Consider the following 13,351-nt stretch of genomic DNA (forward strand, 5'->3'; position numbering starts at 1 on the left):
AGATGACAATTTGCCCTGATAAGCCAAATTTTCAACCCTTTAATTTTTTCCTTTGCATGTTGAGGAAATTCTCTTATAAGGATAAATAAAATTAAGAATAACTAAAATTTTTATAATTAAGAATAAGATAGAAATGGTAATAAATATATCTTTGAATTATCTTTTTTCATATCCATCTCTTCTTTAATTTATCTATTCCCTTATATCTTTTCTAAATTTCTATATATTAAAATATTTTTTTAAATTTTGAATTATTATAAAAAAAATCGTAATATATAATAAATTTTTCATTATTGATATAGTATGGATGAGAATGAGAATGGTGAAAGAAAAAGAAGAAGAATTTTCTTCGTAATAAAGGAGAGATTAATTTTTCACTATTTCTAAATCGAGGATAAAGATTTATTATCATCTTTATATTGAAAACGAGACAAATTTGATAAGGATTAGGATAAAAAAAAGTTTTCTATCCTTAGTTGATGGGATCTGTCTGATTGGAATTTGGTGTCTAATTTGGCCCAAGCAAATAATTGTAAAGTTACCATGACATCAACGTAATTTTATATCATGTTTTGGGATGCACCAGTAAGACCACCGGGTTAGAAATTCTTATATATATATAATAAAATAAACATTGTCCTAATTCAACAATAGAACCGAATAACAATTGGATTGGACCTTTGACCGGGTCAAGATCCGATCCGTTATTAAAAAATGGGTGTGCTCTATTGTTTTTTTTTAGGCGGTGTACTGTAATAAAGGAGAATAAATGGAGTCTGAAAGGAAGAAACAAATACAAATGAAAAGATATTATTAAACGGTAAAACAAGTCAGCCTCCAAATGTGAAAGAAAGTGATGATCCTCATATTATTATTGTACTCACTGTCACAATACAATCATGTGAATAGCATGGTCGGCTTCGCCCTGATCCTGACGGAATTATTAAATGCATCTTAAAGAAAAATTAATATAAAAGAAGAAAAATCTAAATTTCTCTTTCGTCTAGATGCTAGAAAAAGTCAACACCTGCCTGCGTCCAGACAAAAAGTAAGAGGCAAGATGAAGTTGGAGGACTCTCTGTCATGTCTTATCAATCTCTACTTAAAATTTAAATAGAATATTGTTAGGGATTAAATTGAGGGCCAAATTCTCCTTCCCACCTAAGTTTACAGTCTAATCCAAACTCTTAATTTTTAAAAATTTAATCTATTAAATTTTTTTATTATTATTATTAAATATATAAACATCATCTAAAAATTTTATATAAAAAAATTATTTTCTTTTAATAGTTGTTCGTATCTCTTATTCGGTTTTTGAGATCTCTAGATGTGTCTTTTTTGATGACAAAAATGATATCTCTGTCTTTGACAAAAATATCAAGTAATAGAGAAATGAGAGAGAGAGATGGATGTCAGCAACTTGAACTAGATAGATGAGACGTGGGAGATGGAAGGAGATGATCACCGGCAACAATCTAAAAACTAAATCATAAGTGGGATGAAACTAAGATTTTTTAAAAAGTTGGGGGGTGATTGGAATACGAAAAAATATAGATGTTGCAAAATGAGACTTGGGAGGAAAAAATGAGTTTTTATACTTGAGAAATATAAAGTTGGAGGAGAATTATGAGTTTTCAAAATTAAGATAGAAAAATAAGATAAAATTTTTTTCTTCAAATAAAATTTTTAAATGATAATTTTACTCGTGATAATAGTAGCAAAATTTAACAGACTAGGGGGTAATTAAGTTTTTAATAATTAACTGGTGAAAATTTGTGTTTGCCTCAACCTTGGGCGGCAATCAATGTTTTTTACTTTTGGCCTAAATTGAATTTACAGCATGAGTGGGCAGTGGTCAAGTTTCGGTGTGCAAAAGCATTGATGCATAGGCCAAAGGACTATTCCCATCCACGTTTTGGTGGAATGACAAATATATATCTGGGGTAGAGAAAAAACTAAATATCTATCCAATTTTTAATTTATTAGGATACACTCATGAATTTTTTCTTACGGTTAAGAGGTAAAAAAGTCATTTTACTAGTAATATTAAAAAAATAAAATTATATTTTATTTCTCCCATTAATTTAAAAAATTAATAATTTTTCTCATAATTAAATTATAAAAAATTCACTTTTCCTCCTAGAATGTCAAACCTGAGATCCAACCACTTCCTCAGGTATATAGCGGATGAAGACATCGTCTTCCATAGGACAACCTTTAGTTGACGCTTAGTCATCCAACAAAGTTTTGGGCCTTCGACTATTGGCGCTTATCGGTGGCATGAGGTGTGAAAAAAAAACCTAAAGATTTGAGGGGGAGTCATTTTTCAAAGTTTAGATATGAGAGTGAAATATTAATTTTTAAAATTTAGATAAAAAATAAGATAAAATTATATATTTTTTAATAATATTATTAAATAATAATTTTATCTTATATTTAATAATAATTTTACTAAAAATTAAAAAATGAGTAAATATTTAGAATTTTTTTGTTTATTACAAATATACTATTAAGATTAAGATAAAACTTAAGTGGGAAATAATCCTTTGGCCTCGTACAAATTACAAGGTCTAGCTCAAGGTCATAAATATTCCTTCAATGATAGTGAAGGGGCCCTTGAAAGAATAAAAAAGAATGGAACGCTTTATATCCTTCTCTGCCATTAAAGTCTGGTAATACTCGGAGAATATGGCTAACGTACCCCTCAAATTCTTTTAGGTCCACTTTCAAATTTTAACGACCCATCACATTCTTCCTTGTATCGTTCTTTAATCTTTACTTGTGATAATTGCTCGGCACTAACTAAACAAATTCAAAATTTCCCAAATTAAAGCCAGAGATTATTTCTCCAATCCGAACACCCCCAAGTTTCTTGATCTAGCTGAATCTCGGAGGGTATCCTGTCGATGCCAATATGATAGAATAAAGATCAAATAATATTTTAAGAAGAATAATAATAATTTTTTTCCACTCATTTTGTCTCCTTCTCCCTTTCACATTCTACTCTTTCATTGTTCAGGTTAAAACAATTTCTCCCTTTCACAAACCGAATTATAATCTAATAAAAATCCAACCTTCGCGAAAATCCAGTCACAAATCTCTCTATATAAAACTAGACTATCCCACCATCATCAATCTCACAATGGAAAATCTCCAGTTTCCATGCACCCTAAGATGGCAACACACCATCATAAATCTTTTAACAAAGAAAAAAAGGGACAATCTTAACCGGTTCCACCTGCAGCCATATCACTGTAATCATTCCAACACCACGTCCACATCTCTACAGATAACAGATCAGATTAAGTGGTTTTAAAAAATCAGTTCAGGAATGCAGGGTTGTTCCGGAAACAATTGGCTTTGCATGTATGGTTACACGTATGGTGATGGGACGAAAGAATATTTGCTGGGGAGGGATGATTGTGTCTTTTGATGACAATGCGATACCCAACTATGGCGCCTGGCTCCTGCAGCACGATACGGCGGCTCTTCCTAACTTGGATTCCTACGAAACCCCGATTTCGTTCGATGGGTAGATCGTTGTTTTCAAGATTTGATTTTCTTTGTGTTATTGAGAAAACATTTGTTGGTTGTATATATTCGGTGTTCATAGTGTTAATTTTACTAGGCTGGAATTGAATAGTTGAATATAATTAGGATTTCTTTTTACTATTGACTAGGAGAGAAAAAAGAAAAAAGAAAACATATATAATATATAATAGATAATTTATTTTTTATTATTTATATTATTTTATTTATAATAAAATATTATAGTAATCTTTTAATGATATAATAAATAATATATGTGATAATATGGTAAACATATTTAATTTAGAGATTAAATTACTAAATTATCACTTTTAATTTAAATATTAAAATGTTACTAATATAATTTTAATTTTATTATAATTATATATTTATTTAGATAAAAAGTAATCTTATTTTTAATTAGTATAACAAATAATATAAAAAATATTTTAGAATAATTATACTCAAGAGCATTTAAATATTAATATTTTTTTATTACCTCTAATCAAATAAAATAATTATTTATATCTATTAAATCTTATCGAATATAATAATTATTTATACCTAATAATTTTTTAAATAATTTATCTATAAGTAATGTTTTAATTTTGATAATAAAACGTTATCCAAATTAAACAGTAATTTTTTTTCTCTGGGGTTTGATGGGTTTTTTTTTCCATATGCAGAATTTTTTTCACAATTAGTCTTCTGCCAATAGTCAATCCATAATGTTTGGATAATAGCAGAGGTTATAAAGTAATTCCCGATATCCCTGAGAGGGATTTACAGTAAGAATCCCTTAAACTCATTAATTTCTTTCCAAAACGGGGCACACTAACGGATCTTAATAGGGGAAATAAAATTTCAGACTTCAGAGTAGAGTGTTTGTTATTAAATATGCAAAAGTGGGTTTCTTTTTGCACCATATTGTTGTGTTTAATCGAGGAGTTTGGTTCAATTTTTAAGGTGTTTCACTTCACTACCTTATTGCTCTTTAAATATAAATTTCCAAGTTCAAAATAAGCTGCATGCAAATTTGCACAACCAAGTTCATGGAGACAGATTTTCTAGAGGGAATGATGCGATTTGAAAAGGGACTGGGAGACTTAGGGAGGGAAAGAGGTGAAAGTAGGGCAAAAATGAAGGAGAAGAGAGAGACTTTTTTTTCTTTTTGATTGTAGTAATGATGAGTAAATCCACCCATCCGGCACTAGAGGCCAATAACATTTTACTATAAATAGTGCGTGGTCTAAGAAAAGGACTTTGTGGGTGCCTCAGCAAATTTTGCTTTTCTTTCTTTCATTACAACATTCACCACTCCTTTGGTGGGAAGCAGATGGGGAAGGCTCGGTTGGTGGTGCCTCTTTTCTCTTCAAATGTCTGCTTTTAATAGGGCCTGTCATTTACCTTTATTAGAATTGAGTTCCAGCCCAATTCTCTGCTGTCTAAAGACCCTTTTGCCCTCTCTGACTCTGCTGATAGCCATTGATATCAAACTTTCTGACTGTACTTAGTTCCACTGCTTCAATAATTAATCTCCATCTTGCTGGTAACTTCATAATTTATAAATGAAATATTTAAGCCTAATGTTGCTGCTTTCCACTTAAAGAAACACAAGTTCTTGAAAAATGTTCCAAACCCTTCTTGTCCTGGCATCATAAGTGATAATTTAACAATGATATAAAACCTTTTGTTTAAAATTGATAGAAAGTGACTTCTGGGTTCTGTAATTTTTGCAGCATCATCTTAAGGCAACAGGGTGGATATTACAATTTACAATGTTGCCTCGTTTTAGCAGTGTTTCTATTTATTTATTAATACATTGTTATTGCTACACTGACAAGGCCTTAAACTAAAGCCTGCATATGATCAGGATTCTTGGAGTAGAATGTGTAAGTTACCAGTAAAGCTAAATTCTTACTTGCTGGTTTCTTCTGTAGAGCGTGGTAATTGTTGGATTCTGCAGGTTTCATGAATAAGGCTCATGGTCTGTAAAGCTGAGGAGTTATGACTAGCTCAAAAACTTACTTTATTAAGTCCATCGCATTTAACTCCTTCCAACTAATAACAACTCTTCCATACGTCAAATTTATGGCACAACACAACTCAAACTCCACAACTAATTGAAAACTTTTGAACTCACAAAGAAAATTAGAGTTACTGGTAATTGCATTTTTGATATAAGGATAGTTATAACGGGTGTTTTCACATTTTCCAGATGAAGAAATATATGTCATTTTTGCGGTAAAAAAAAAAGAGTAAGACGAACAAAATAAACAGACGAAAAATTAAACCTGAGCAATGCAATTGATTGACTAGGGGTTTTGGTTAGGTATTTCACATGGGGAACAAAAAATCCAAACAAAATCTTAATAAGATCACAGGAACAGCCAGCCAAGGTTGAAAAAAAAGAGCACACTGTAGACAGCAACCCGTCTGAGAGCGACCGGAGAAGAGTGTTTTTGCTATATTGTAGCAATGGATTAAAAGATGATTGACTCCTTTTCCTTTTTTTCATGGAGAGTAAACATTTCACACCAATAAAGTGCATCCTCCATTAAACCATCCACTGTCTGCAAACTCCAAGCCTCATAACTCTCTTTGACTGGCTTTATAATTCTCTCCAGTTGCTTTCTCATCTCTGCAATATCACGGTCTAAGGGAACCCTGACATGTCACATTCATCGATAAGATTCTTTCTACTGCTACTCTGGACAGTTGCATTTTATAGAAAATATTTTTACATTTATTTTTGTTGTCCAGATTTCTGTACATTTACTATTTTTCTGGACTCTTTCTTTAAAATATAAGCTGTAAAATGTGACTACTTTAAACTCTAATGGAATTGTAGCCCTGGCTATATTTTTGTATCACATAAAGAGTAAATCCTCTAGATATAGAATGAAACCAAGCAGCTGGCAAACTCTATCCACTGATCGGGTTAAAGTCATAAAACAACAACCACCAAAATACTCTCATTCATAGGGAACTCAAATGGCCTGAAAGAGGGCGCAAACAAAGCAAGTGAAATCAATTATAGGGAAATGCATCTCTGTGTTAATTGGGTTTCTTTTAGGCAACAATCCAAAACCCATTAACACACCTTGCTTACCATACGACAATTTATATTCATGCCAACTACAAATCCTGGAAATATGGATTAATTTGCTTTTTCCTTTTCTGCTTCTTCTGCAACAGCACAAAGGAAAGACAATGAAGCAGATTTTTTTTTTTGGCTGTAATTTTTAAAGGCTGTGACTTATGAGATACATTTGAGGCCAAAGTACTTATTCCCACCCAAAATATGTTATTTTCCAAAATTTTCACTCTTTAATTTTAAAAATCTCAAACATCCACTCATAAGAGGTTAAGTCTGTTAGTTTGAAGGATAAAATCCTCATTTTATCTATAATATTAAAAATAAACTAAAATTTAATTTCCTTTTCTCCCCTTAAATTCTAAAAACTAAAAGTTTTCCCTTATTCCAAGTTTTAAAAAATGACATTTCCCTTCAAGTTTTAGTTTTCAATCTCCGATGTTATCGTTGGCGATGAAGAGTCTCCAATGTATTATCATGCTCCTACAGTCTTTCTCCCCTTCTTTGGAACTTCAACTGACAAATATCTCGTCTAAGAAGACGAAGAGTTTCATCAAGAAGACGAAAACGGAGACAGTCACCTCATGTATTTAAGTATTTAACTATACTCTACATATTTACATGGAATGAAACTTCAAAAATTTGTTGATCTCATCACATCTTTGCAGGCAGCAAATTTCAACATATGTTGATTTTGAGCCAAAAAGATTATATGATCCTTTTATATGCACATTTATCACAGAAATAGCATGAAAAGGGAGAATGGAAATTATAAAAAGAAAATATTAGTAAATAGAAGAAAGAGAAAAACAAAGCAACACAACCAAATTTCATTATCATTCAGTTTATAAATACTTGAGAAATGGACTAAATGGCAAATAGACAAACAAGAGTCAAGAAATTTTTATCTGTACAAAATTGCCAGTCACATTTTCTGCAAATGCTTTCACTCTTGTTGCTCTTGTCATATGAGTATATTATGTAAATACCTGTAACATCAGAAGGCTGAACCATTAGCATAAATAATGACCAAAATATAGATCAACAGCATTGTTGACTTAGATGATCTTGGTCAAATGTGATCAATGTATTTGAAGTAGGTAAGATGGGATAAATACAGAACTATATATACAGAAGCTCAAATAAACAAAACACATCCTCAGTCATTCATTCCTTCTTGTCATTGTTTCTTCTAAATGCTTCAAAGACAAGTAACAAAAGTTACATAGGAACACCTAAGAAAATTACAGAGGCACAAATCACCAAACACATCAATTCCAAAAGCTCAAACCCATCTACTACTTTACAATCATGTTTTTTTATAATTCTGGATGGGGACACTACCTTCTAGGAAATATATAATCCTAAGTTTTCTAAGTTAGAAAAAGGAAAGAAAACAAAGGATTTAATCTTGTTTAACATTGAAAACACATAAATATAAAATCTTTGAAAAACACTAAACCAACAAAATGAAAATCCTAAGTTAGAAAAGGAAAGGAAAAAAAAGGATTTAATCTTGTTGAAAATCCAAAAGTTGGAATTAAATATATTTATAATAAAAAGAGGAAAATGATGAATAATTGAGTAAAAAATTAGAAAGATCTTTAACACAGTAACTAAACCATTGGCAAACACACAAGTTAACCTATTTACGTTAGCACTTCAATTGTAATGCAGATGATTGAATGAAATTGTAAAATATTGGTAAGAGATTTTTATTGATGATAAATACAAGGTAAGATGAGATTCAATCAAATATTACACTTGATTGAGATGAAGGTGTTACACTTACACATACAATCAAACTACTCAGATGCTATTAATCAACATACATACTTACTACCCTTCCATCTAAACCATCCTAGTAAAAATAGGTGGTCTCCTTTCCCAATTCTTCTAACCCTAATTTAATTTGGTAATCCTGATCCAAATTGAATCCTATCATAATTGCAATTAAATTGATAGTTCTAATAAAAATATAATTCTAATCCAACTTGGATAATTCCTTAAATTACCCTTATTCATCATAATCTCCATCTATGATAGGGGCCGAACAATTCCTTCCCCTTCAACAACCACCTTGTCTCCAAGGCTAACATTTCACTCACACAATGGAGGAAAGTCTCTAATCACGGAAAATCTTCTCCTAGGTGGGTAATTTGTAGCTATTGAATTCTTCTTTTTGTCTAATGCATTGTTCTCCAAAGTAGAGTCAACATCCTTTTTGCTAAATGCATTCTTGCACTTTTCACATTTGTAGGCAATGAAGCATCCAACACTACCTCTATAGCATTTGCAATATTTTTTTAAGCAAACAGGATTTCTTGTAGTTGTAGCATCTTTTAAGTCTTGTCGAAGTTGACCTTGTGCTAGATTCACCCTCGGGTTCAGATAAAGAATTAGATTGCAACATCTCATATGAACTAGAATTAGAACCATAATTTAAGTTCTGTTGGCAAGCCACTATTTCAAAATCTAAAAAATTCCTTAGCATACCACAGTGAAAACTAGATTTGGGCTTAAAAGCAACCCGAATATTCATTCTCCCCTTACCTACTTTTTTCACACTCAAATCATCAATTAAAAACCTATCAAGAATCATCACTAGCATGGTCAATCTGTGATACCTGGATTGCTGTACTTTGCCCCTCAACCAATTCCTCTGTCTTCAGCTCCTGGTATGGAAGCCTGCTGTGAATGTTTTGTAATGACCTATATAATCGCTTAATGTGTTTTGGCTTAATGTGACAGTAAAATGTTGTACGTATTTGTTGCACACAATGTAACACATACCAGTGGAATGTAAAGAACTTTCATTGATTGGAATAAACAGAGTTACAATCCAAATGCTACAGTAATTTATTTAGAGATGAGAACAAGACAGAACCCAATTAGATATTGGCTATTACAATGCCAGTTTCCCCATAGACCGAACCCCCCAAATAACCCCTTAATTCCCTGTGCCTTTCCTTGATGCTCTCCTCAGCTTCTTCCTCTTTCTTTATAAGTCCAGCAACACCTTTCAAAATGAGCTCTCTTCCCATTTTGTAGTTTATCATCCCATTCAAATGCACTATCTATCCATAACTCAATTAAAAAATGTTATCCAACTTAATTCAAATATGCTATCCTACCACATGTGTGAAACTCTTAGCTTCCACTTCAACAACCTCTTGTGGTGAAATCCTTTTGCTACCCTCCCTATGGTATACCCTGGTGATTGAAGGTCTATCAATCTGCATCTAATTTATTTGTTGCAGCTTACTGTTTTCTCCAAGTTGAGTAGATGGATCTTGTTTAATCTCCATCCTCATTTATCTAGCAAGAGAACCTCAACTTCACCTTCCATCTTCATGAAATTAAAAAGAAATAAAATAAATAAATTATAACAAAAACAGTTAAATGAAAAATTAGTTTAAGGAATATGCATTTGTAGTAAGTAATTGACTACTTAGTCTTGTTTCTTAATATTGTAAAGTGCTCTCATCCAATCACCTCCACACAAACATATTTACTGTTTCTAACTCTAGGGATGACCTATAAGGGTAAATTACTCTATGTTAGAACTCACGTTTACATTTCATGCAGCAAAAAGGAAGCTAGAAGGAGGGGGACAATTGGCAATAGCAAGCTCGAATAGATGTCAAGCCAACACACTGTACAGATGTCAGACCAACATTCATCGAGACCACTAGGAATGCATAAGGAATGTGGCACAACCAACAACAGCTAGCAAAGCGCTAGAAAAGATTTTAAAAAAGAGAGGAACAGGAGAGGGGATATCCAAAAATCTGAAAAGTAGGGGCATTATGGGAGAGAGCAGGCAATAGTTTAAAAGTGTGGTCTAAGCGCACTTTGAATGAAGTGAAAAAAAAAAAAAACAGCTTTTTTATTCACTGTGGCGGCTGACCTTTGTACTTTTATTGGGTCTATTTTCCGATAACATCTTCACCAACTTAACAAGTTTCCAACAAGTTCTCATCATATTTTGGTGCTGCGGTGTTTTCCTGGTAGGTTGTGTAAATTTTCCAACAGCAATATATATTTTTCAGCAAATTTGAATATTTTCTGTTGAATTTGTAAATTTTTTTGACAAGTCACCAAGACTTAAGAAGATTTTGATTTATTGTTATGTAATAAGATATGGCTTCTGCTATGTATATGAATTGTAAAAGCTAACTAAGTAGTACATTGTGCACTGTGCATAATGTACCTTTTTTATTATATATACGTGTAAATTGAATGCAATTTGCTGTATCTCCATATTTTATTATTATATTTATTTTCTTGTTTAGTGAGTGGAGTGTTGACCGTTGAGTGTTCTTTCCAATGTGGTATGTAATATTCATGCTTTGTGTAGTGTAATTTTTTATTACACTGTGCAGTCTAATTTGCCATTTAATATCATGTACATCACTCGGCATCATCTATTTCTCCACAGTCTACATTCGCAATTTAGAACAAATGACAATATTTATTGGCCAAACGACTATTTCCCACTCAAACTATGTTGAATTCTCAAAGTTCCTCCTATTAATTATAAAAATACTGTTTACCCACCCATGACCGGTTAAATTTAACGAAACCTTAACCCCTGAAGATTTAATCTCATTTCTCCCTCTAAAAGTTTAAAAACTAACTTTTCTCTTCTAAGTCAAGTTTGAAAAGATCATATTTCCCTTCCTATGGTTTAGTTTCCAAACCCCTTCACTGTCTCCGACGTCATCACCGGTAGTCTCTCTCTCCCAATGGTTTCTCTTCCACCGATGACCCTCCTCAACTCCACCCCAACCCATCCGGCATCGTCTCGTCTTCGTCTGGGAAGAGAAATCATCTTCCCAGATGACGACGAGTCGTCTCGTCTTCGTCTGGGAAGACGATCATCTTCCCAAACGACGAAAACGAGATCGATCGATCTCGTCTTCGTCGTCTGGGAAGACGATTTCTATTCCCAGACGAAGACGAGACGACGCTAGATGGGTTGGGATGGAGTTGAGACAGGCCGTCGGTGGAAGAGAAACCGTCGGGAGGGAGAGACGACTGACGATGACGCCAGAGAAAGTGAAGGGGTTTGGAAACTAAACCCTAGGGGGGGAGATGTGATCTTTTCAAACTTGACTTAAGAGAGAAAAGTTAGTTTTTTAAATTTAGGGGGGGGGGGAGAATGAAATCATATTTAAGTTTATTTTTAATATTAAATATAAAATAACGATTTTACCCTTACTATCGTTAATTTTAACTGTTCATGGGTGGATAAACGGTATTTCCATAGTTAATAGAAAAAACTTTGAGAATTTAGCATAGTTTAGGTGGGAAATAGTTGTTTGGCCATATTTATTCATTCATAATATCATGTACACTGTACAATAATTTGCATTCATAATATTTATATTCGCAATTAATTATTAATGTCATTTTCTTCATAATCTATATATTTTGATTATAATTTTACACAACCTAAGAACCTAACATTAGGAATGAACGCAAATATTAATTTCTTTGACAAATGACAATAAATATTACACCACATCAATTTGATTGTGTTTTTAATAAAGTTTTTCAACTTGTATATGATATTTATACTTATATGTAATACTTATGTTATAACTTGAATTTATTACCTTATAAATTGTCTTATAATTGGCATAATATTATTATCCTATAAATTGTTTGTCATGGTTAGGTACTTAAGTTTTGAAATGGCTTCTTCTCACTATCACAATGACGCTAACAAAAATGCAGCTTGGCAGTATGCTCGTTTAGTTTATCCTAATAACAAAAATAATTTCATATGCAATTTTTGTAATAAAGTAACAAGAGAAGGAGTACTTAGAGCAAAGAAACATCTTGCTAGAGGGTATAAAGATGTGAAGGAGTGTACAAAATGTCCCCAACATGCCCATGAGGAGATTATATAGTCCTTTAATGTTAAAGCTTTATGTAAAGCAAATAAAAGTTTGAAAGTATGCTCGTTTAGCTTATCTTAATAACAAATATAATTTCTTATGCAATTTTTGTAATAATGTAACAAGAGAGGGAGTACTTAGAGCAAAGAAGCATCTTGCTGAAAGGCATAAAGAAGTGAAGGAGTGTACAAAATGTCCCCACATGTCCGTGAGGAGATTATATAGTACTTTAATATTAAAGCTTCAAGTAAAGCAAACAAAAGTGAGAACTTGTCTTGGAGTTGTTCTAATGCAAGAGGGGAGGCCGATTGCATTTATCAATAAAGTCTTATTAGCACAAAATAGAGGGAAGTTCATGTATGAAAGGGAATTAATGACCATCATAATGGCATTCCATAAATGGTGTCACTATTTGCTACAGAGCCACTTCAAGGTGTGAACGGATCAGTGCAGTCTACAATTCTTAATTGATCAGCAAGTAATCAACAGTGACAATTATAGAAATGGGTGATCAAAATGTTAGGTTTCGACTTCAAAATTCAATAGAAGTTTAGGTGTGAAAATAAAACTGCCGATACTCTATCTTAAAATCCAAAATTTGAAAGGGAAATCAAAGCAGCAACATCAACCCAATTGGTGGGATTAGATGAGATTGACTAAGAGGTATCCATAGATGAAAGACTGCAGGGGATAGTGCATGACTTGATGATAGAACTCAAGTCACATGAAAGGTATCAATTACGCCAAGGATGATTGTTGTATCACAACAAATTAATGCTTCCAAGAAATTTCTCCTTTATTCCCATCTTTTTAGCTGAGC

The sequence above is a fragment of the Mangifera indica genome, chromosome 1 (genome assembly GCF_011075055.1).
Source record: "Mangifera indica cultivar Alphonso chromosome 1, CATAS_Mindica_2.1, whole genome shotgun sequence".
NCBI lineage: Eukaryota > Viridiplantae > Streptophyta > Magnoliopsida > Sapindales > Anacardiaceae > Mangifera > Mangifera indica.